At 51.7% G+C, this 23,235-nt stretch overlaps 1 protein-coding gene across 1 annotated transcript in view; it reads left to right on the top strand.

Annotated features, from left to right (window-relative positions):
• Window positions 1–1,346: 1,346 nt before the first annotated feature.
• Window positions 1,347–23,235, top strand: part of SH3BP4 (SH3 domain binding protein 4) — a 38,736-nt gene continuing 16,847 nt past the window's right edge. The window contains exon 1 of the mRNA XM_076342026.1: window positions 1,347–1,421. The gene's annotated coding sequence lies outside the window, so the exon portion shown is untranslated. The remainder of the gene's footprint in view (window positions 1,422–23,235) is intronic.

Genomic DNA, 23,235 nt, shown 5'->3' with positions numbered 1-23,235 from the left:
GCTTTCATCTCGCCCCAGCAAAAACGCCGTCTCCTTCTGCTGCACTGGAAGTTTGGGTGCAGGAGGAGCCAAAACCAGGAAGAGGAAATTTAATCATCGGATCCCGATTAAACCCAGGAAAAAGCAAGGAGGGGGTAGAAAGAGCAGCAGCTCTTAGGCCGGGCCCTTCTGCGCACAAGACCCACTTGCCCCAATATTTCTCACTCAGCTGCTTTTCCCAGGGGTGTTTTAACAAGAAATGGCCACCGTGACGGTCTCTGCAGCCACCATCACTGGCTGCACATTGCATCCATCCCCGACCTGTTGCATTTCTTGCTCCAGGTACCCCATTTCCTAACCCAGCATCCCTGCTGGGCAGCACAACCCCAGCCAGTGCTGGGGCGGGACGCTCGGTGGCAGCGGGGTGGGATGCTCAATTAGTCTGGGGTTTTAACGAGCAAAAAGCCTTTTTTTGGCCTTGGCTGCCTCGGGGTTGGAGCTGTTGCAAGCTTTGAAGCCGCCTTCTCAAACTGGTTAACTCAAGAAATTGGGTCACGCAACTTGTTGCTTTATCAAGAAGAAAGATTTGATTTTCTTTTAGCATTTTCTTCCACGCTTCTTCCCTCTTGCAGGAATTCCCGTCCTTTCATCCCGGGGGAGGAGCATTGGGGGGATTTTTGCTCCAGCACAGCACAGTGAGCTTCGCACCAAATACTTAACACCGGCTGCACCATGTGGCGTCGCTTCCTTTGCAAAAATGCATGAAAATGCAAAAAAAACCTGTAAAAGCTGAATTGCTCAGTCTACACGGAAAATGGCACGAGTGTAACCACCCCCCACCGAGTTCGGGTTTGCATTCACTGCGCCGTGGCATCCCCTCGCACGAGGCTTTGCCCCCGTGGCCTGTCCTGGCTGGACGTGATTTGCACAGGGGCTCTCCTGTGCACGAGGGTTCCCCCACAAAGCCCCTGCGCACGCCTGTTTTGCACGAGGACCGCCTCTTGCACAAGGTGTTCCTACACCCCTTGTGCATGCTTGTTTTGCACGACTGCCCCTGCGCACGCCTCCTTTGCACGAGGACTGCCCCTTGCACAAGGACGCTCCCACCCCCCCACGCACACGCGCTTTGCAGAAGGACACACACACACACACCCCCCCGCCACCCGCGCAGCGGCACGTGCCCAGCCTTGCACGCGCACGTCCGCCCCTTTGCACGCGGGCGCTCCCCCAGCCCCCTCCCTCACTCCCCACCCCCCCCCCCGCGGACAGTCTCGGCTCCCGCGGGCGGCCCCGCCCCCTGACGTCAGCGCTGGCGCGGGGCGGGCGGCGCGCGCGGCCCGTGCCCGGCGGGGAGGCGCGAGTCGGGAGCGGAGCGGAGCGGGGTCGGGTCCCCGTCCCCGTCCCCGTCCCGGTCCGGGTCCCGGTCCCGCCGCCGGGCGCAGGTAAGCGCCGCGCTGCCGGGGAGCGGGCGAGGGGGCTCGGGCGGGCACCGCCGGCGGGAGCGACTCCCGCGTCGTCTGCGGCTCCGCCGGGGTCTCCCGGTGGCGCCCCGCCGCCAGGGAAAAGTTTGTGGCGGCGGCGGCGCCGGGCGGGTGAGCGGCGGGAGTCGTCCCCTCACCCCTCGGCTGAGAGCGCTGGGGGCGGCGTCCGAGGTCGGCCGGTGTGGGCAGCCGGGCTCCGCGCCTCCGGCTGCTCCGGCCGGGCGGCGTTAGGGCGTGGGGTGCTCCGGGGCCGGCTGCGCCGCGCGGGTGTGCAGCGCCCTGCGGGTGTGCGAGTGCCGTGTGAGTGCCGTGAGAGTGTGCGTGCGGCGCCGTGCAAGCTTGTGTGTGGTCTGTGTGCGTGTGCACTGCTGTGCGAGTGTGTGTGCCGCCGGCGGTGCCGTGCAAGTAAGTGTGCAGTCTGTGTAGGTGTGCAACGCAGTGCAAGCGTGTGCTGTGCATGTGCAGTGCCCTGCAAGTGTGTGTGCATGTGCAATGCTATGCAACTGTGGGTGCGGTGTGTGTGCAGTATGCATGTGCACACCGTGTGTGCAATGCTGTATGCGTGTGCATTGCCCTGCAAGTGTGCGTTGCTGCATGCATGTGTGCACTGTGGAAGTGTGCACACATATGCAAGCGTGGTGTGCAAGCCCCATGCGAGTGGGAGCCAGGGAAGCTCGGCTGGCGCAGGGTGGGAGCCACACCAGCAGCCTGAGCTCTGGGCAGTCTGCCCTGCTCCCGCTCCCCCACGGAGATGTCTGCTGTGAGAAACTTTTGCTCGCGCCTCGAGCATCGCATGCTTTAGGGGGGGCTTGCCTGCCTGCCTGCCTGCGCATTAGCCACCCTGCAAGCAGTGCGTGTTTGCAAGCCTGGCCCTAGTAGCCTGCCTGTTGTCCCCCAGGTCCCTAGGAGGGGATGGGGACAATGGGGGCCAGGTCCCAGGGTTGGCACCCCTGCACCCAGTGGGGAGCCCTTGACAGCCGGGTGGATGCCAGGGCCTTTTGCACGGTGGTGCGACCAGGTGTATTCCAGGGACAGTGCGCAAGCGTTTCCTGATGTGTCTGGCCCATAAACTTGCAGTGATGTCTTACAGCTGAAGCTGGAGGAGGCTGGGCTGGCCTTTCTTTCCTTTCTTATCTCATCAGCCACGGGTGGGACGTTCCCTGGGAGATTGCAGCTTTTTTTTAACAGTATTGCACCGGCTGTGCCTGGCATTTATTTTCCAGGAGGGTTTGCCCACTTGGGGCTCGCCAATGTCATGGGGTCGCTGACTTTTTTGCTCCTTGCTGGCTGCCTGGGGGGGTTTGTTTTGCAAACAAGGGGTGCTATTCAAGGCTTGGTTTACAGCTGTTGGCTGCAGCAGCGTTGCTCGCAGGATGGCATTCGGCAGGAGAGGTGGACTCGTGCAGAAGGTGTGTTATGGGGAGGCATGAATTGGTGTTGATGGGTTGCAGCCTTGGGCTGAGGTGCTGGGGTATCCCCTCGGGTTTTTTTTGGGGTCCCTGGCTATAAAGCTATTCAGGAGTAAACACCTCAGCCATGAGGGCAGCTCAGTGTTAGTTACACTTGGAGCAACTTCAGTACAACGGGGACGGTGGTGATCGTGATGTGGTTTTGTGCATCTCTTAACTCCTGTCTCTGCCCTAGGTAGGCTGCGTTGCATCGAAGCCTGTTACAGACCCAGAGGTGTAAAGGGGTGTGGGATGCACGAGCATGCAAATGCCTAGCGCAGCATCTGTGCTCTGGCAGGGGGGATGCTGAGGAAGCATGTGTAATGCTCATCACCGTCCCCCCAGCCTGCCCTTCCTGGGTAACACTACCTGAGATTTGCCATCATTAAGTTATGGCTGTTAACGAGCAGAGCGGCAGCTTGGGTAGAAGTTGGAGGGTGATGTGCCTTGTGTTGACATCTGTGTCTAGACAGCGAAACGTCCCCTTCCACTCTGGAAGAAAAACTCATCCTTTATTTCCTAGTGCCTAACTGCAGCAACGGGATGCTTAGATTTGCTTAAAAACAAAAAAAAAACCCCGATACTGAGAATAATGTCCTCCTGGGATGTCTTGTAGCTCTGAATATTTGCGTCTCATCCTGGCTCTTGCTCCTGTGTGGCAGCGTTGGTACCGGACCCTGCACGGGTGCCCTTGTGCAACATCTCTGATAGCACCTTTTCTCTCCTCTTCTCCTTTTTCTCTCTTTTCTCCTTTTCTCTTGCCCTTTCCAGTGGTTAGACACTTGCCGAGGGTTGCTGTGCTCTTCCTATGGCGCGCTTTAGCTACCTGGCTGCAAGCAGCAAGAGGATGCGTTTGCCCACAATGCTCACTGGTGCCCCATGCCATGGACCTGCAGCCTCCGCTGAGCGCGTGTCCTCCTGGATGGGGACTTTTTACTGACAAAGATGCCAGTTTTCCATATACATATTTCCAAAATAACTCCAGTCAGGCCATGGAAGAGAGTGTGCTTTTCAAAAATAGCAGCGTTGTTACTTTTAATCAAATAAAGCCTGAGCAGCGCAGTGCTGTGGGGAGTGATTGCAGCCGTTGCTTGCCTCTGTGCTTGACATCCTAATTATGTTTTCATTTTAATGAGAGGAAAACTATTTGTGAAGCAAAATATTTATTTTAGCCTGGTGTGGTTGTTCAGAAGAGCTTGTATCTATGTTAAGGAGGTGGTTTAGACACTGCATTTTTTTAAATGAGAAAAACATTTAAATACGGCAAGAAGCTTTTAATCACAGAATCCTGTCAGTGCAAAGGGAGCTAGCAGCTGTAGAGGTCAGGACGTGAAGGGGAATTTGCATCCTCCTTATTCTTCTTATTTTCAAGGGGTCTGAAAGTTGCATCGCCTTCTAGTTTGGTGAGTGAATTTCTGATGGCAGCTGAAACAGAAGTGAATGCAAATAACCTCACCTCAGAGTCTCTCAACCTTAGGTTTGGCACCTGCCTTTTCTCTCCTTTCCAAAATTCATTCTGAAAACACCTGAGCTTTGCAGACTGCCCCGGAGGCTCCCCAGGAGATGCTAAGAAGGTGGGATGGGTTTCCAGCAGGTCGGAGGTTTGCTGTACCTGCAAAGGGTGCGCTTTGTGTTGGCAGAGCTGGCTCTGACGCTGCTTGGCCAAGGGTGATCCTTGCTGGGTGTTCGGGCACCCAGCATTATTACAGAGGGGTGTCCATGGCGGTGGAGGGGTTCCCCAAGCAGGGGGCTGAGCGTCTCTTGCATGTTGGCTGTGGATGGCAACTCTTGGAGGAGTTTTGTAGCTGAGTATTGACTTCCCTAGTGACCAGCAACGAGCCAGGTTTGAAAGAGGGGGATCAACCTGCTAGAAAATGTATTTGTGCTTATTAAGTGGAATATATACATTGCAATATATACAGCAAAATGTTCTTCAGCACTTCACCCTTGCAGGGCTTTTGGTCTGGTTTGCTCTTAAAAGTTGCTTGGTTGGGACCTCCTAGAGGCGATGGGACAGGGGCAAATGTCAGATTTCATAGGTGGCTTCGGTAGCGTCATGCATGTGTCGCTGTGGATGCCAAACGGATAGCTTGCTCCTTGCGTTGTGGTAATACCCTAGGCCCAGTGCCAGGCTGGTGGGTTCGTTGCAGGGGATTTTATGTAGGCCTGCAAGGGACAGCCTGGGGTGGGAGATGATGGCTGCAGCAAGGTGTTTATTGAGAGCAATGTGTGGCCGCAAAGCTGGGTGCTGCCTGGGGTGCCCTGCCCTCTGGACGATGCCCCGCTGTGGTACAGGAGGCATCTTCGCTGTCAGTGCCAGCTGATGGACCCATCCAGGCTGCTCCCTAAAATTTGCAGAATGAGATTTCAGCTTAAAAAGCACAAAACGAGTCCCCCATCATTTCACACAGGATCTGAGCTCCGGCATCAGAGCACGCTCCTAGTCCCTGTGCGAGCGGAGGATGCTTCACTTTTGCTCACTTGTTGCGAGCACGGCACAAACAATCCCTGCATTAACCCTGCCAAGGGGCCAGCGTTTGGGCACAGGGCTGTCATTGTTAGAGGACGTCAAAAGCACCATGCCAGCCTTGGCTGGGGCAGGGAGCACGTGGACCTCTTGGAGCTGGCACGGGGAAAAACCTGCTGCCCGTCATGGATGTGACTTGGAAGCAAACCCTGGAGGGGCAGTGAAACCCTGGGGCGTGCTGGGGAGCAGCAGGAGGGTTGCTCCTCATGGAGATGATGGGTCTGATTTCTCTCCTTAAAGGACCTGAAGGGTTGGTATGGAGATGCAAGGGCAGCTTTGCTTCTTAATTATGAAGCTGCAGGGTTTATTAAATTCAAAAGTGTGAATTGCAGCCTGAGCTCCCTATGTGGCCATAAATAATGTTTGTTTTTTAAAAACAAAGAAGGAGAAAGCACTTGCAGGACCTGTAACTTTGGCTGATGGGAACAGGTCCTCCATGTCCTGACAAGCCCCTTTCCTTCCAGCGCAGAGCCTTGGCTTTCTAAACGAGGCGGAGGGACTTGCTCCCAGCAGGTCAGATGGTCGCATCTGGTTTTCGTTTAATGCTCAAGTGATGTCCCAGTTCCAGTAACACCGCAACCATCCGCAGGGCCACACTGAGGGATAATTTTTGAGGATACCTGTGACATCTATCCCCTCCCATGGTCCTCACTGCAGCCTGGGGTCCTTAATTTCTCCCAGTGGTCCTTGGAGTCAAGTGATTTCAATGTGTTTCTGCTCCCTTGGGCTCATAAAGAAAAGTGTGGGAGTATGGAGACGGATGTGTACCGATGGCTCACAGCAACAGGAAAATGAAGGAGCACGTGAAATCCCTTTGCTGCTTGGGGTGGTTTGCAGGTCCAGCAGGCAGCCATGCTCCCCTATGTGTGTTGACAGTGTTTCCAGGGTAAAGTTGGTTTTTAATGGGTCAAAGAGCTGACCGTAAAACTTCCAACTCTTTCATCCTGTCCTAGGATTCACATTTTTTTCCTCTGCTAGCAAGGTTGACATTTTGGGTAGATTGCATGTTTTTTGAAGAAATCACTGGTGTCCCACAAGCAGCATCTACTGTCTTTAATCCCATTTTTTTGGTGGAAACCTAGCCCTGTCTATGGGCTGGCCAGTCTGCTGCTCCTCCGTTAAGAACCCCTTGGCCAGTGCCCTCCCCTCCCCTGAGATATTTCTATTTTTAACCTGCTGATTTCATTTGGATTTGTGCAAGGGTTTATTTTCGGTGCCGAGAGGTAGTCATTCCCAGCTGGCGTATCAACGGGCTGCTGGGGAGCTAACACTTTCATTACCGAGAGAAGAAAACGAATTGCAAGTCCTAGGGCTAAATGTTCCTGCGTGCTCCTACACGAATAGTTGCTCCTGCTCTACCTGGACGAGATGTTGCTTCAGACCCATCAGCAGGAAGGCGGTGCACACTGCATCCCATCTCCTTTTCGCCGGTGATGGCTCGGCTGATGCCACACTGCCTGCGTGTGCGGACGATGGATGTGAGAGTAACTTTGTAGTCTCAAACCTGTATATATTAAAATACAAAGGTGGAAGGTGGCTGAGTCACTTATTTTTTTTTTTAATCTCTCCTGTGTTTCTTCATCATCCAGGTGCTTTTGCGAAAACTGGAGGGACAGTAATGCATGTCTGGTTTGCAGTCCTGTTAAATGACGAGGGGAAAGCTGCAATAATAATAATAATAATAATAATGTGGAAGCCTTTCCTTTTCACAGTTCTCCACAGGCTCTGAAGTTGCTTCCTCTGCCCCCTCTCCTGCCCCATGGGAGGGTTGCCCTGGGGAGCATCCCATCATTTTCAAGAGGGGAGATATCTGCCACAAAGCAAGACCAGATGTTTTTTAGCTGACTCCAGGAAACACCCTTTCGACACAGCAAAGAAACGTGGCTGTGGTATGTAGTTGTTAGGCTGGGTTGCTCATCCCATGCTGCAAACGAGCCTGATGCAAAGCTATCACTTCCCTCTCCTCGGCTTGCTCTCCGGGGGTAAATCCAGCAGCCGCCTTTCTCCTTTCGTGCCTAGCCAGCCTGACTCTGCCGCCTGTATAAAGTGCTTTAGGTCGTCTTTTAGGGGGAATGCATTTGCATGGTGTGTGGCCTTGTTTGAATGACGCTGGCTGTTTCCTTAGGAACAGAAAAGGCTTTTTTGGAGTTGAACAATGGTACGTGCCCAGCTCAGTCAGTGGAAGAGCAAGGCAGGCAATGTTTTACGGTTGCTGCTGCCGTTAGCTTGCCAGCAAGCTCGGTGAGGGCTTTGCAAGGTTCATTGCCAGTTGTGATGGTCCTCTGTGGTGGTGGCCCACAGCACGTCCTGCTCAGGGCTGCCAGCCTGATGGCATTGCACCAGCAAAGTTTTGGGGCTTTGGGTGGAGCACAAGCCATGTTACGTTGAGTTAGGGGGGTTGAATTTGGAATAAGTCCACGGATGGGATTTGGTTGGACCTCTTGGCTGCAGATTGGCATCGGTGCAGATGTAGCTTCGGCAAGCGTCAGGGCTGGCTGGAGCATCCGTTGGTTTGCTCAGCACAGTGGGAGAAGGTGCTTGAGTTGTCCATCTAGAAGACACCTACACCAGGTAAAGGGTGGAGGAAGGGAGCAAAAAGAGCAGGAATTTGAATAACCAACACGGTGGTCGCACAGGGAATTGAGACCAGAGTCTCCCAGGTCTCACATGCCTCCAGGAGTAAAAAAAATGTTTGAGCTTGGGTGGCGTCTTTGTGGGAGATGTTAAGTTTTAACTCCTGCGTTATTCCCTGCTGCCGTGCTGTCGTCTTTGTTCACATCCGTTCCCAGAGCAGCTGGCGGGGACGCTGGGTCCCTCGGCGCAAGGGCTACTGCAGCTATAATTAAACAAAGAGAAACTTTTCATTTTTTTGTAACTGATCCAGCTTCCGGAAAATGGCAGCTAGCTGAAGGGAGGGAAACAAAACAAGCCTTCACCCGGCCAGAAAAAGCGTCCTCACCTCTGTGGCATTTCCTTGCTTTCTTTCCCCCTTTCGCCAGCCTCCCTCCCCAGCCCCTCGCATCCTGGCCGCCGCATTGAAAACCTCCCATCAGATTAGCTGTGCCGGGGCGGGGTTGCTCTCCGGCAGCATGAGAAGTGTTTCCCAGCTGGCAGCATACATGCAAACTGAGCCTTGGAAATTGCTCTTCTCTCTCCCCCAAGCACCGTGCCTCCCGCCCCAAACCCTTCCATGCTTTTTTTTTACCCCCTTGCTCACAAAAACCATCATTAGCATTTTTTTCTGTGCATGTGGCTGTGCCTTTGGTGCAGATTGAGCTAGTAAGAAAGCGTAGGGAATAGTTCCTAATGCACGTGGCCTGGGAGCAACCGGTCCTTTGCAATTCATAAGGTTTGGAGTTAGGAAAAAAAAAAGAGATGGGTGGTGCATCCCGCAAAAAAGAGAGGAGGAGATGGGGGTTGCATCCCGCAGCTTGTCTTCCTGAGCTCTGGCTCCTCCTTACCTGTGGATGTTGCTGGCTGCAGATTTACTGGAACAACCTCCGGATGAGTGGTACCTCTGTAGGCATTCATTGCCTGTTTGCTCGGACAAAGGAGGACAAGTAGGTTTCTGGGGAAAGGGAATGAAAGCGTGGGGTCCCCAACAATGGGATGGGTTTTTTTTGAGTGGTTTGGGTTTTGTTTTTTTAATACCAGCTTCCTGGGACGCGTGTCCTTTCCAGCACTTCGCGGCAGCCGTCCTCCTTGTCGGGGAGTGAAACAGCAGCAGCCACAAAGCAAGCCTTTCTTTTGGTCTTCGCAAGCATTTTGCTTGGTTATCTCCGGGCAAGGGCCACAGACAGACAAAGTATTTACTGTCCCTGGGAGATGGCGATTATCTCGTCAGCAAAACGGATAGCTCGTGTTGCCGGCTCTGGCCTTGACCAGCTTATCGTCCCAAGAGTTACAGGCAGCGTTGCTGGCTTCCCGGAGCTTACCACGTCTGCTTTGCGCCAGACCCGTGGAAAGATGCTCTGGGATTGGGACATCAGGGTGGTGGGTCTCCTCCCATGCATTCATCTGCTACAGCCTTGCCTGGGTCTTCTCCATGCGGAGTCTGTCCTGCTCAGCCTGGAGGTGAAAAATACATGAAGGTTTGGTTTTTTTCTGGGGTTTTTGGGTTTTTTGTTTTTTGTTTTTTTTGTAAGCTGCTTGGAGTCAGCAAATGCTGCTGAGAAGCAGCTCGGTGCCATCAGTAAGTGCATCCATGTAATTTTTCCTGTCTCTCCTGATGCTCCCGAGGTGTGGCCCGTGCTCCCTGGAGAGAGCTGGAGCCGCTCTGGAGCGGCACGCCTGAAAGTTAATCGCTGCCGAAAAACGCTTTAATTAACTCAATTAGCCAGGCAGTCCATCTGGACTCTTGCAGCGCCTGGCGAGATCCTGTGAAACAAGGTCGCAACTCCACCCTGGCAACGGGAGACACACACCAACTCATTCAAGTCCCCAGGGGATGTGCTGTGGTCTTCAGCGCATCCTCGCTCTTGGACCTGCAGGGAGTGCGAGATGTTTTTCCAGGAGGTGTGTAAAAATTGCATGTTGACACGGAGCACAGATCTGAAATGCTTTTGGGTGAGCAGGGCTTGGGTTTTTTTGTTCCTCTGCCTGATTTTTAGCACCTTGCCCTGCAGCAGGATAGCCCTGTGGCTCCTCGGAGGTGCGACTGGCTGGAGCAGCTGGTGCCTCTCCAGCTCCTGCTCTGCAATGTTCACCAAATCCCGGATGCAGGACATGACCGGGCATGGAAACAGTGAGCAAAAAAAGCATTAGCCCGGCACGCTATTTGAGCAGAAGAATGCAGGGCCCTGCAGCGGGGATTTGGGGAGGGCGGTGTTTAACCCCCTCTCTACAGTTGCCCTGCAGCGGGGGTGACCTTTCCGTTCCAGCTTTACCTCTGTGCATTGATCCCTGTTTTAAACCCTCGCCTTACAAGCATCCTGGGGGAAAGCTGCTTGCCATCCTGCTGCCAGTTTTCCTGCTACCTGGCCCTGATGGGGAAACCCCAGTGCAGGCAGGCAGAGATGCATCCTTTAGGTATGGGGAGGGATGCGTGTCCTGAAGGGTTTGGGTACCAGTGGGTAACTCTGCGGGGGGGAAACAGGCATGGAGCATTAGTGTTGCCTGGGTTCATGCAGCAGTACAATCTGATGGTTGAACCATGGTCTCCACCGCAGTGCCTGTGCCTCCAAAAATGGGCTCTAAAATCAATTCAAAAGTGTATTGCTGGGGGGGAATAAATCACTGTGTCCAGATCGCCCTGCAGTCAGGCGGGATAAAAGGAATAAAATTATTTGCAGTTTGGCCTAATTTTTAGGGAATTGTGACTGGAAAGTGGTGATGCCAGCGCTGCATCAGATGGTCCCCTCACTCGGAGTGGGAAGCGGAGGTGTTTTGCTTTGGGAAAGGGCAGGTGATTCCTGGCTTAAGGTTGCCTTAAGGCAATTCAGCTTGTGAAAGCAGGACAGCAGGTAATTCCCTGCGGGGAGGCTGGCAGGTGGAGGTGATGCTGCTGGTTGCTGCCGGGATGTTTGTATGCAGAGCATCTTCCTTTGGGCCGAGCATCCATTGCACAGTGCTGGGGGGTCCTGCCTGGATGGCCTGGGGAGGTCCCAGCTCATCCCTGGGTCCTAAGCAGTGCAAAGGCAGAGGAGTCCAGACATCAGCCTGATTTCTTTCTCCTTCTGTGGACGGGATATGTGGGAATCGTTTGGACTCAGAGGTCTAAGCATTATAATTCCTACATAGTGCTGCAAACACTTCTTCCTCCCTTTTGCCTTTAAGTATAAATTCCTCCTCCCTCTTCCTGCACAAAAAATGTGAGTAATGTTAGAGAAATTTGGGATGAGGCCCAGGAAACAATCAGATATCCGGCTAAGCACATCTCTGACTTATGAACTAAAAGCTCCCAAATGAATAATGTCACAGAAGAAAGAGCAGATTTTGAAGGATTATATTTTATGTTGGTGCTCTGCTTTCTCTCTCGTAAAACTTCAGTCTGAAAAACTTGGAAATGGCGCTTTTTTATCACCACGGTATATTTGTTTTATGCTGAAGTACTAACATGTTGTTAGTTGTCGTGTTGAAAAGGAAGCTGACAGTAGTAAGCACTAAATTTAAAAAAAAATAATGCCAGCTGTCTTGTGAATGCACGTGATGTGTTTTGGTTGATAGTCTTTACATGGGCTCTGTGAGCTGTAAATGTTGTTTACTGGGATCATGCATGGAAAAAAAGCTGAATTCAGTGTAAAAGTGGAGAGTTGGGAGGCTAAAATGCCACTGGATTGCCCTTAATAATAGCGAGTGGCGGTGGCCGTCTCTCTTCTGGTATTCTTTTCTCCTTCTGGACAGTGCCAAAAAAGTTTCCATTTCTTTCCTGTTGATCGAGTACTTAAGTCATTCTTCTAAATGTAAATCTGTCCTAGTGCGTCAGCTGTGCCTGGGATTTCACTTCTTTTATGTGTCACTTCAAGCAAGTTTTAATTAAACAAAAAAAAAGTCCATCTGCATTGGTTTGATATTTAGGCTCTCTTTTCCCATCAAGAGCATGTCTAATTCTGGCCTGACCCTGGCCCTTTGACAGCAAAGTCCTGCAGGCTGCATGTGGGCATCAGCTGGTTGTGCTGGAGAGCCATCCCTCAGCTCCTAGAAAGCTCTTGCTGCCTCCTCTGCTTCTCCTTGCAGAGCTGCCCCATCACTGACACCAAGATCTGCTACGCTTCTGGACACGAGTGGCATTGAGATATGGAAGAGCTTGATCCTACAGGGAAGAAAATCTGGGGTGTTGCTGTGAAAGATGCTGAGAAACGGAGGTGTGGTCTAGGCGAGTCGGTGAAGATGGCCATGGATGGTGCCCTGGCATGTTGGTTGTACCTGGAATTGTCTTCTCTAGCCAAGAGCCTGCTGCTTGTAGATCCCAACCCATGCTTTAGATATGGAGCCAAAATTAAAATACACACATCACTATGGTTATCAAAGCAGCCTTGAAGCAGAGCTACTGGTGGGATTGAAGTTGCTTTCCATAGAAATCAATAAACAGAGCAGGTTCTTTGCTGCACATGGCCAATGTTCAGCTGACCCAAGGCATCTGTCCCTGAATACATGGGGCTTTTTAACCTGATTATAGTCCTTGCTTTCTAAAATGAGGCATTCTTCTAGAGCCAGTGGACAAGCTTTGGGCTTTTCGGTATCCCCCTGCCTGGCTGTCAGCAATGGCTTTGTCTTTTTTCCTCTAATACAGGTGCTTCTGTGTTGGCCTAAGACAACCCCGTACCACAGCTGATAACACTTCACCCCTAATTCAAGCTGCAATAATCTGAAATTTGGTGGTGTGGTCTGTTACCTTAGAAATCTCAGCGGGAATGAATGGAGTACCGAGCTCTCAGGCTTGAACAGGGAGCCTCTGAGGTTCCTCAGGGGCTCATGTCTTGGGCTTGAGAAGTGAGGGCAGGTACATCTCCTTACAGCCTCGCCTGGGGCTGACTTCTTGGAGACAGCATAGAGGGAATAACTTGCCCTTTGGAAATATTCCCTCTGCGGTGGCTTAGAGTTGCCCATTTTTTAGGGGATGCTCTTGCGAATGTGCATCACTGTGGTTTGATGCACACATGGGAGGGTGTTTTGTGCTTGCAAGAAGTGCAATGCAGAAGGTTGTAGAAACTGATTCCACTCAACCACGAAAGCTCTGCTTTAAGCAGGGAAAAAAATCTTCCATTAGTTTAAGATGACTTTCAGGTGTCATTTTATTTTGCCTGTTGACCAATGCTGCAACAACCGTGTCAGAGATTCAGCCCTGCTTCACCCAGCAATGAGAGCAATTTTGAGCGAAGGCGAGATTTTGCCAAATTTATGGAAATGACCATTTCTGTGCCCAAGTGTCTTGCTAAAGAGAGGCATCTTTCCCCAAAATGGGTCACCCCAAAGAAGGTTTTGTTCCCGGCACAGAGAAGCAGCATGTCTTTGACATTGCACACAGTGGAGGTTGCAGTCCCATACCACATTAATTTTGAGAGTGTCCAGACAAGGGCCTCATGGATTTTTAACTGACATAAAACTAAACAGTTCAAAGTGCGTAAGTTTGTTTGCAGATAAACCCTCCCAATAAACATTCAGGTCTTAAAATGATGAAATCGGTTTCTTATCAGCCATCTGACCCATGATGATGGGATTGAGCAGCTTTTAAACTGGCGAGACCAAAACAACAAACTGTGAAGTACAGATGGATGGGGTGGGTGGTGTTATTTTGGGTTTTTCTCTTCATGGCACTGTTGATGTTATGGAAAGTGCTTGGAGCCACTGCTTGGATTATATCTGGCATCCCTCACCCCCAGGTTGTGTTCCTCGTAGTTAATTTGCAAGTTGCATGAAGCCTCTGTACAGTTTGTCGGGCTTTAATTTCAGGTGTAACTAACTAAACAAGCAGGCGTGGTGTTTGCTCTTGTGTTGCATAAATACTGGTCTGTTTTGGTTTATCTCAAACACCCTCCTGGCTGGCGGAGGTGGGTACCTGCACCTGGAAAGCTAATTCTGTTCATTTCCCACCTGTGGACAGGCTCTAATCTAAATTAAGGCAAGGAAAAAGAATTAAGGCTGCTGAAAACTGCCTGAAATTAGCCACGTGGTCTTTTGTGCTGATGTAATGAGTGGTGTTAAGAGCATGCTCTGAATTGAAGCAGGAATACTTTCTGGGATGGGTATCCAACTCGCTGGATTTGCAGGTGAGATCAAATTGAAAGACCAGGGCTTTTTGCAGCAACTCCTAATACACGCTCTGGGCTGGAGCAGATGTCTGTCCTCACATCTGCTTCTTGCTGCATGCCTCCTGAATGGCATGATCACCTGGGGGTTTGCTCTCCAGATACCGTACTGCTCCTAGCGAGCTTGCCTTCTTTCCGACATGGGTTCGTGGACCAGGGATTGGGTCAAATGTGGAGCATGCCGTGGAGCATCCCACGGAGTGAGCAACCCACAGTCCAGTTTAACCCCACATGTTACTTCCCTATGAGAAGACCATCAGGTCCAGCAAATGGTTAAGCTGCTTAAACCCAGGTATCATGGGGAACCTGGTTTGGAAATGTTTACCAAGGACAGCTGCTTAAAAAACCTGCTGTTTTGAGGAAATTCATTGCAATGTGCTGATTGCATTTGTTTCTGCCTAACTCAGGCTCGTGGTGGTTTTTGGCTCCTGTCAGCATTTTCAGCGTAGCTGAAGGTGTCAAGTAATCCACCAACAGATCAGTACCTGGACTAATCAGCAAGGCGTGTAAGAACATTAAATCAAGGGTAAGCTTTTGCACGAGCTCATTGCTTGAATGAGTGCTTCGGTTTGATAATCCAAAGAGGTTTTATTCATTAGTGAGAGAATCTGGCTGCTAGGTGGTGGCTGCTCGGTGTCTGTGGGAATGCTCAGGCAGCAAGCTGGGAATAAAACCCCTCTTTTTTCCTAAAATGGACCTCCTGACTGAGGTTAGGAGCAAGTCCAGCTGACCTGGGGGTTGTGGCTGCATCCTGGCTACCTGCTTACAATGCCACCTAAGCGGGTGACCCATGGGTGGCTGCTGCATTCCCATCCTGCCCATGGCATCTGTGTCTTGAATGCAGCCCTCTCTTTTTAAATGATGAGCAGGTCAGGTAAGTCCAGAGGACCAAGCAGGACAGATGTTTCAGCCTTTGACGTTCTTTGTGTGAGGAAGTGGTCAGTGTGGGGAAGATATGTCTTGGTGGAGGCAGAGCTGCATGGAGTTGGCCATGTGTTGGTGTATGGGCAAGTTGGAGCTAGCTCACCTCTGGTGGGCTAGCTCATCTCTGGAGCTTTTTGTCGTCCTCTCTGTGTGTCACTGCATCAGTTATGGTGCCAGCCTCCCCATCCAGCAGCGCAAGTGCCTGCCCTTCTCTGGTCACGCTGGTGGGACTGGTTTCCCAACATTGCAGCCAGGAACAAGGAGAGCATGTGGCTCTGCGCATTGCACCAGCAATCCAGCTGAGAACAGCTACTTCTTTCCGTCAGACAAAGATGAAATTAGTGGAGGGTGATGGAGACAGGGCTCTGAAGTGTTGATGCAGTTAAAGCTCTGTCATCATCTCCACTTGGGGGAAGCACAGCTTTTCAGGGACTCAGTTGCTTCAGCTTTTGACAGCTCTTGAATTCCAAATTAGCATCCAGATTATCTAAGGAGACACTGCTGGGACTGTAGCCCTGATAATAGCACGATAGTGAGTTGCTCCAAGATTTTTTCAATGAAAGCCTTTTACTGTGCTTGAAGTTTTTGTTGCCCTGGTTAATTTGGTGTCTTGAGATGGGGAGGAGGGGTTTGTGTCACCCCCCTCAAGTGCACCAGGTGTTAATGGGATGGTTCTTGCGGCACCCATGGAGGCAGGAAATAAGTTCCCTTCCTTTCGTTTTCCGTGGCTGCCCTTAGCCTGCTCTTTGTGGATGTTGCCCTGAAATCTCATGGGGGACCATGAGGAGGCATCTCTTCCACCACAGCATCACACGGGGAGCAGTGTGTATGGTTTCTCCTGATTGATGGTCCTAGGTGGGGCCACAGCACAGTGTCCGTACTGTTCCTCTGTCAACTGAGAGCGTGCCACCAGCAGGCAGAGAAGGTGCTGGCAACAGCCGAAGAGCTTTGCCCAGCATCCCTGCGCTGTACCAGCTCATGCAGATGTCTGTGCCAGAACGCAGATGTGCCCTTAGATTAACCCACCGATCAGTCTGCAGTGCTTAAAAAAGAAAAGGAGAGATTTTCCTCCTCTTCCAAGGCAGAGGATCATGACTATGAGCCATGGGCGGGATGTCTGTCGTCAGACAAGGCTGTTTCTTCTTCAAAAGTGTCTCACTCTGGCCAGCGGCTGGCTGTGGCTCTGGAAAGCTGGGTTTCGTTTCTCGTTTGTCACCTGTTGCCTGCGTGAGCTTGTGCAGTTGCTTGATCCAGCTCAAATCTGAGTTCCCCTGGTTTGAAAGGCACTTGGTCCTTGCTTTTGACCCTAAGCATCCTTCAGGAACAGTCTCGCTTTGGCTGTTGGCTGAGCTCTTGGGCTCCTGAAGGACTTTGGAGGTGCTGCAAGGGCTTGGAGGAAGAAGATGCTCTCCTGGGCTCCTGTTCTCTCCAAGGATTTTAAACTTGAGTTTGCAGCTTTTACATTTAACCCCTGGGAGCTTGGTGCTGGATGAGATTCAGGGTTTTTGCTTTTGTTGGTCTCCATGGGACTTGGCTGGAACAAACTCCTTGCCCTGGCAGAGGAGAGTTCATCCACAGCTACCTGTTTAAAAAAAAAAAAAAATCCCAAAACACCTTTGGGACTGCCCCACCTGAATTAGGAAGTGTTTTTTCTCTTGGAAGAATATTGAGCGGACAGTAGGGAGAGGGTGGGTCAGGACTGAACTCTGCCTCTTCTGATATGAGGCTAGTGGACATCAGACAGAGCTGGTGAGAGCCCGTTCCTGATGGAGGTGGGTTTTCCACCATCTGGGCAGCAGACTCGTTAAGTTCCTTGCTGAAGGACATCGTGGAGGCAAAAAGTGTATGTGGGTTTAAGGGAAGACTGAACTGGACAAGAGGTCCAGCTGAGGTTGCAAAACAGGCAGACTGTCTCTGTTGAGGTCTCCCTCTGGTCACATTCCTTCACCATGAGATGTTTGGGCAGATGCTACCTTTTTTTTTTTATTAGTTTTGTGGAACAGAGAGGTCTGTTCTTAGGGTATGCCAGGAGGTGCCCTGCTCTCAGTGCTGGGGTTTCAGCAGCATCAGCTGCACCAAAGACTGTGCCACTGGAGACATCCCTCTGCCTTGTTTAGTTGGGGATGCCAGAGGGGGTGGCTGGTCTTGCAGCCTGTGGTAGCCTTGAAAACATGGAAGCAAGTACAACTTTATTTACTACCTTGCTATATTATCAGGAGTCGCGTGCGTGTAGTGGTTTTATTGCTGGGAAGCATTGCTGTCGGGTAGTAAGACCTGGGCTATCAGCCCAGGAGCACCCTTTTTATGGTCCTATAAACCTCATGAGGGTTCCTGCTGTGTACAGCACTGCCAGCACCTTCCTCCACTTGCAGGCTTTTTAAACCTTTGCCACACTGGCACCGTTTTCAGCGATTTTGGGGCGGGGCTTTGAAGTTGCTGTGGATGCTTGAGGGTGGTATCTGCATCTCCAGGACCCTCCTCTGCCTTGGCAGTCAGCGCATCAGTGCTGCTGTCTGCTTGATGCCAAGGCATCCAACTTTCCTTACCACGAGTGGCTCTCAGGCCATACCCGACCCAGTCTCGCTGGCTTCTGTAGTGCTTTCTCCTGACTCATGGCTGATTGCATGGGGCATGGGTGACCAAAATCAGTGGGTGGGTGCTGGGCAGGAGCCTGTGCTTGGCAGCAGGAGAAGGTCCTGCAGGGAAAACTCTTCCGTCCCCCAAAGACACCTAATCTATATTTGAGTCACTTGAAAGTCAGCGCTGGAGATTGATATCCAATGGGACTTGTGCTCCAAAGTCGTTGCTATAAAAGGTAACTTTCCTGTCCTTCCTGCTTCGCTTGCAAAGGGTGACATCCCTATCAGGGAGGCTGTAACGGACACCAGGTGCCAGCAGACACCCGCAGCACTCGCTCAGCCATAATTTTTTTTTTTTTCCTCCATTGTATCTCTGCCCCATCAAACCTGCTGTGTTTGGCTTGCCCTTGCCTGGCAGTGGGCTCAGCCGGCAGGAGCAGAGGCAAGCTTAAGCTTGCGGGCAGGATTTTTCCATAAGGCTTGGCACAGGCTGGAGGGGACGGTGTAGCAAGGGGCTGTGCTCTGCAGCCGGCTCTGCTGCCGTTGCGATGCCTGAGCAGGGATGCTGGGTGCGAGCATCCTCACCACTTGCCACGCATGGTGGGGATCGGGTCCAAAGCAAACCCCTGGGAGATGAGGGTGCTGCGGGAGGAATGGGAGGTCCTGATATTTCCGCAAGTCTCTTCTTGTTTGCTAGAAAAGGGACTAAAATGACACGTGTTCTGTTCTGGCACATCAGCAGCTCCAAGGCTTGTTCCAGGACATACATGAGTTCACGCTAACATGCTCTTTCTGGTACAAAGAGCTTGTGTTTTGTGTTGTCTTAAGGGGTGGTTTACCTTTGGTTGGGCTTGGGTTTTTTTGGAAAATGAAAGCATTGGCTTTGCAAACACAAGTGGTGAAGTAGGAGGAGGAGATAAGAGAAAGGCGAAAAGGTCAGGAATCACTAGGGTATGCGGCATTGCTGGCATCAAATATGCAAAATGCTTGGGCCAGGCTTCTGGAGGAAAAAAAAAAACAACAACAGCCAGCTCTTCCCCATCCGTCTTCACCAGCAAGGCTCAAACTGCCTTACGGAAGAGGTCAGGATCATGGGGAGCGAGATGCATTGTCTCCAAGACAAAAGAGAGGGAGGAGGAATCATCCCATTCTCCCTCTTAACCAAAACCCATTGTTCTCTGCTGGCACTCGGCTACCACCAGATGTTTGGAGACCCGCGGAGGCATCCCGTGGCCAGAAGATACCTCACTGTGCTTCAGGGTGTCTCCATGGTGTCCTGCAGTGGTTTGACTGGGCAGACCAGTGGATGGGGCAGATGCCAGGCAGGAGGTCACTTGGTGGGGGTAAGTGATGGGGTTGCACAAGTCAATGTAGTCTTTCCCAGTGCTGCATGTGCCCTGAGAGGACCTTGGGCCATGCTGCCTTCATGATTGCTTGCAGCACATAATGGATACGCTACACGGCCACTCATGGAAGGTGGGGAGTCAGCCACGAACCCGTCCTTCTGGGATTGACCTCAGAGATGAGCTGCAAGAGCATCCATCTCTCCATCTTGCCACGCCAGCAGTTTCAAAAGCTGTCCCAGTCTTGTAGGAGGCTGCAGAGGGCCTGGCTGGGTCCATGCTGACATTACCAGTTTAGAGGATGTTGTGTTTTTCACCTCCTGGTACGTGCTGGAGGATCTGTTAATGTGTGGAAAAAGCAGGCAGATCTCTAGATGGTCAGATCATTTTCTGCTGGGTGGAAGTGCGTTGAGCAATTGCAGTGACAGAATCTGGTTTGTGTTGGTGCTCCCAGGCACGTCTGCTGGGACTCCCTGGGCAGGCAGTCATCAGCTCCTTCAGGGCTGGGGTGTCCCCTGTGCATGTCCCCTGGGTTTCCAGGAGGAGTCCCTTCTGTGACTGCTTGTATGGTCTTGAGTTACTTAAGGTTTTGTGACTGTGATAAAAGCAATGTTTTCAGTAAATTCATTGTGTGGGATGAATGTGCTCTGTGAGTAGTGCTGTGGCTCTGGGAAATGAATTTCTAGCTACAAAGAGTTAAATTCACTTGCATTTAAGCAAAGCTGACTGTTTTTAAAAGAAACCTTCAAAAACACTTCTATGTTAGGCAAATTAAAAGCCATTAGCAACAAGTGCCTGGAGTTGGTCTTGGCTTTGGCGTGGGAAGAGGACGCCGAGTGATTGATTAGAAGCTCTTTCTTCTCTTCCCACCTTTCAGTTTGTGGCTAAGGGTAGGTGGAAGATTTCCCCTGAACTTACACCATGGGCTTAGGGCTTGACAGGCTTTTTATGTGTTACACGGGGAGAACAGGCATGCATTTATGGTAGTTAGTGCAAGGTTGACCCGTCTTGTGTCATGGTGGCTCCTGTTTCTGATGTTTCCCATGCGCATGCGTGGGCTGCGGTGGGATGGACCCTGTAGCTCCCTGGCTTGGCTGAACTCCCAGGGCGGGCAGGCATGTGCATCGGTCCTCCCCACCTCCCTTTGTTGGCGGCAGGTACTGTGTACTGCCCTTCCTTTGGCTGCGCATGGAAGGATCTGGCTCCATCTCCAGCCCCGATGGTGCTTGGTACCGCCCGGCCCTGCCAGTCTTCCCGGGTCTTATCAGCCCAAATTCTTGGCAGTCAGGGGTTTTCCATCACTGAGGCTTTTGGAGGGGTCCTCTCCCACCTACGTGGGCTGCAGTCAGTGCTTGTTGGAGAAGACCTCCCCTTGGCCAGCAGCAGATCCTGCTTCCCGTCCTCGGGGTTTGCACTTTTAGGTACTCCCATGTTCTTACTGCATTTCTTTGCTCACAGATGTGGGGCTTACGCTGCCAGTGAGTATTTTTCATGGGATTGCTTTTTTCCGCTAACCCCGTTCAGCATGGCCAGATGCCCGTGCTACATCTTTGATTTATAGCTCAGTGTCCAGGCAGAGGTGAGTCTGTACTGTAATCCCATCAGGACCAGCTTGGCATGATAGATGGAGCTGGGAGCGCTGGGGGGGACAGGGCTCTGCTGCCGGCCCTGCTGTACCACCGTGGAGCCTGTGCTGGGGGGTCTCGGAGGGCTCCCCTGGGTCTGCGGGGCCGAGCTGGGAAAGCCTGCGGTTGGATTTCCGGGCTAAGCCATCCCAGAGAGTTTGCAGAAGTTATTTTTAACCTTTTATGTGTCACTGCATGCTGGGAAATGCTGCTGTTAGAACTAAGCTGAACGCCGTGCATTCAAACACTGCAGGAAAAAGACCTTTGGGGTTTTTTTAATAGGTTTCAATAGGTTTTTTTAATAGGTGCTACACAGTCATCAGCCCTAGACCTTCCCCAAACCTGCTGCTGCTTCGTGCCTGGTGGAGAGGAGATCCAGGAGTAGGTAGGGCACTTACTCAAGACCCTGGAGATCCTGCTCGCTGCTCCCCAGAGTGCTCACAGCAACACTTCCACGCCTTGAGAAGTAGCCAGCCTCTCTGCAGAGAGGAGCATGGCTAGGGCTGTCTGCATGTCCCATCTGTCCCTCCCCAAAAACCTTATTGATAGCCCCAGCTAATGCAAAGTTAAATCCATGCTCTGCAAGTCCCTGTTGAAGACAGTTCTGCTGTTCCCCTGATGGGTGACTCACAGGATGGGCATCCCGTGATGTCCCCCAGGGAGCAGAAGCCCAGCAGATGGGGCGGGGAGGTGATACAGCCGCTGTGTCATCCCCACGTGATGCCAGGGTAGGAGCAAGGGGTATCCGGAGATAAACCCTGCAGCCCCCCACCATGCTGGTCCGAGGCCGGCACCATCCCTGGCGCTTCCATGCCCCAGAAAGCTGGTGAGGATTTGCAGGATGCCAGCCAGCAGCTGTGGGAACGTGCTCGTCGGGGCTTCCCTAAAGCTTTGCCCAACCCTCAGTAAAGCCCATTTAGGATTTTGGAAAGAATAGTGGCACAGCTGGTACCGTGGGGTGTAACCACTGTGGAGCCCCAACCCCAGCAGCTGCTGCCTGCATGCTGCCTGCAAAGCTGCCTGTTGGATTACTTGGGGTGGGGGAAGCACGCAGCAGGTCCTCCTGGCTTGCATGGTTGAATTTTACCCTGCAGCATTGCCTTTCTGTCTTGGGAGGAGAAATATGGTGTGAAAAGCAGGTGCGGGTGCCTTTGAGCTGGTTGCACGACGAGATGCTGTTGCCTTCCTTGCTTGTGCGGGGCAAGCTCTGGTTGTTCACCAGTTTCCTTCCCCCCACCCCCATTCATTTCGGATGCTGTTTATGGCTTTGGGTAAACAGATGGGGCTGGGTTTTTCCTAGTCTATATTTAATCCTAGTCTATATTTAAAGTGCTTTCAGAGGAGTTAGCAGACCATTGTCTCAGCCATGGCTACAGAAGTGATTTCTAAACAAAACTTGCCCCGTCCACCCTTGTTTTCCCCCCACCCTGTTCCCGACTGTCCCCTTTTATTCTCATGTAGCCCGAGTTTGAAGGCTTGCTGGTTATCTGTCCTGCCTCTGCATTCAGAAACGTCTCGGGTCTGTCCCCTGGGACAGTCAGCTCCAAAACACAGCTGCCTCACCAAGTCCAGCTGTGGGGGGCATGCACCCCCATCCTTTCATGTGTGTGTGAGAGTGTTGCTACATCCATAGTGGACTGAGATGCAGCCAAGATGCTGCTTTCGGGAGAGGAAATACCCCTTCATAATCACTCATTTTGATGTACATTCTTGCTGCCTTTTGAGACCACAGGGTGCATGTAGGGGGGATTTTTCGAGCTGTTTCTCCACACAACCACATCTGTCCAGACCTTTAGCATAAATGTTCCTATATAGTTACATAAATACAGGAAGGGAGAGCATCCCTGCAAATGCCAGGCACTGAGAGGCGTGTGGATACGTCAGTGAGAGTTGTCAGTGCACAGCTGTAATGATTGATATAAAAAATTATTTGGCACTGGACTACCAGGCAGGTGTTTAAAAATATATTCATGATTTGCACTTTGATTCACAGTAAAATGACCTACCTGTTGCTGGTTTCTTTCTTGCTTCGTGCAGTGCTCACCAAGCAAGGGTGACCTTTGGGCTGTCAAAGTGTTTCTTGTTTTTTAACAGGATTGTGTGCATTGCTAAAATTGGTGAAAACTTTGCCACTTGAGCTATTTCTGCGATGACGCTGCGTACCTCGTGCTGGATTTTGTGCCTCTGTAGCTGTGGAGGGCTTGAACCCTCCAGCTAGGAAGAAAAAAAACCCTACAACAGCCTACCTAGTGTCTGCAGGGTCGCTTTAGGGGGAAGCAGTAAGTGTTTAGGGTCTTGCATGCCAGCTGGAAAGTGTGCAATCCAAACAGTGCCTTGTATTAATGAGAAACAACATTCTGCCCACCGTGGTGGTGTTTTGCAAAGGGGTGAGCTGGATAGATGGTGAACAGTGCCAGCTAACAAGAGCATCTTTCCTCCGTTCCCCGGCTTCCCACTGACCACTTATTGCTTTTTCTTGCTGCTGATGGCAGCTCCAAGTCCCCTGTCTTACCTGGCCAGGCTCTGATAAGCACAGTCTTGATTCAAAGCCTGGTTTCTCTGTATTTAATGCCTGCCAAGCC

The sequence above is a fragment of the Aptenodytes patagonicus genome, chromosome 6 (genome assembly GCF_965638725.1).
Source record: "Aptenodytes patagonicus chromosome 6, bAptPat1.pri.cur, whole genome shotgun sequence".
NCBI lineage: Eukaryota > Metazoa > Chordata > Aves > Sphenisciformes > Spheniscidae > Aptenodytes > Aptenodytes patagonicus.
The sequence above is the reverse complement of the archived record's forward strand: the minus strand, read 5'-3'. Positions and strand labels throughout refer to the sequence as shown.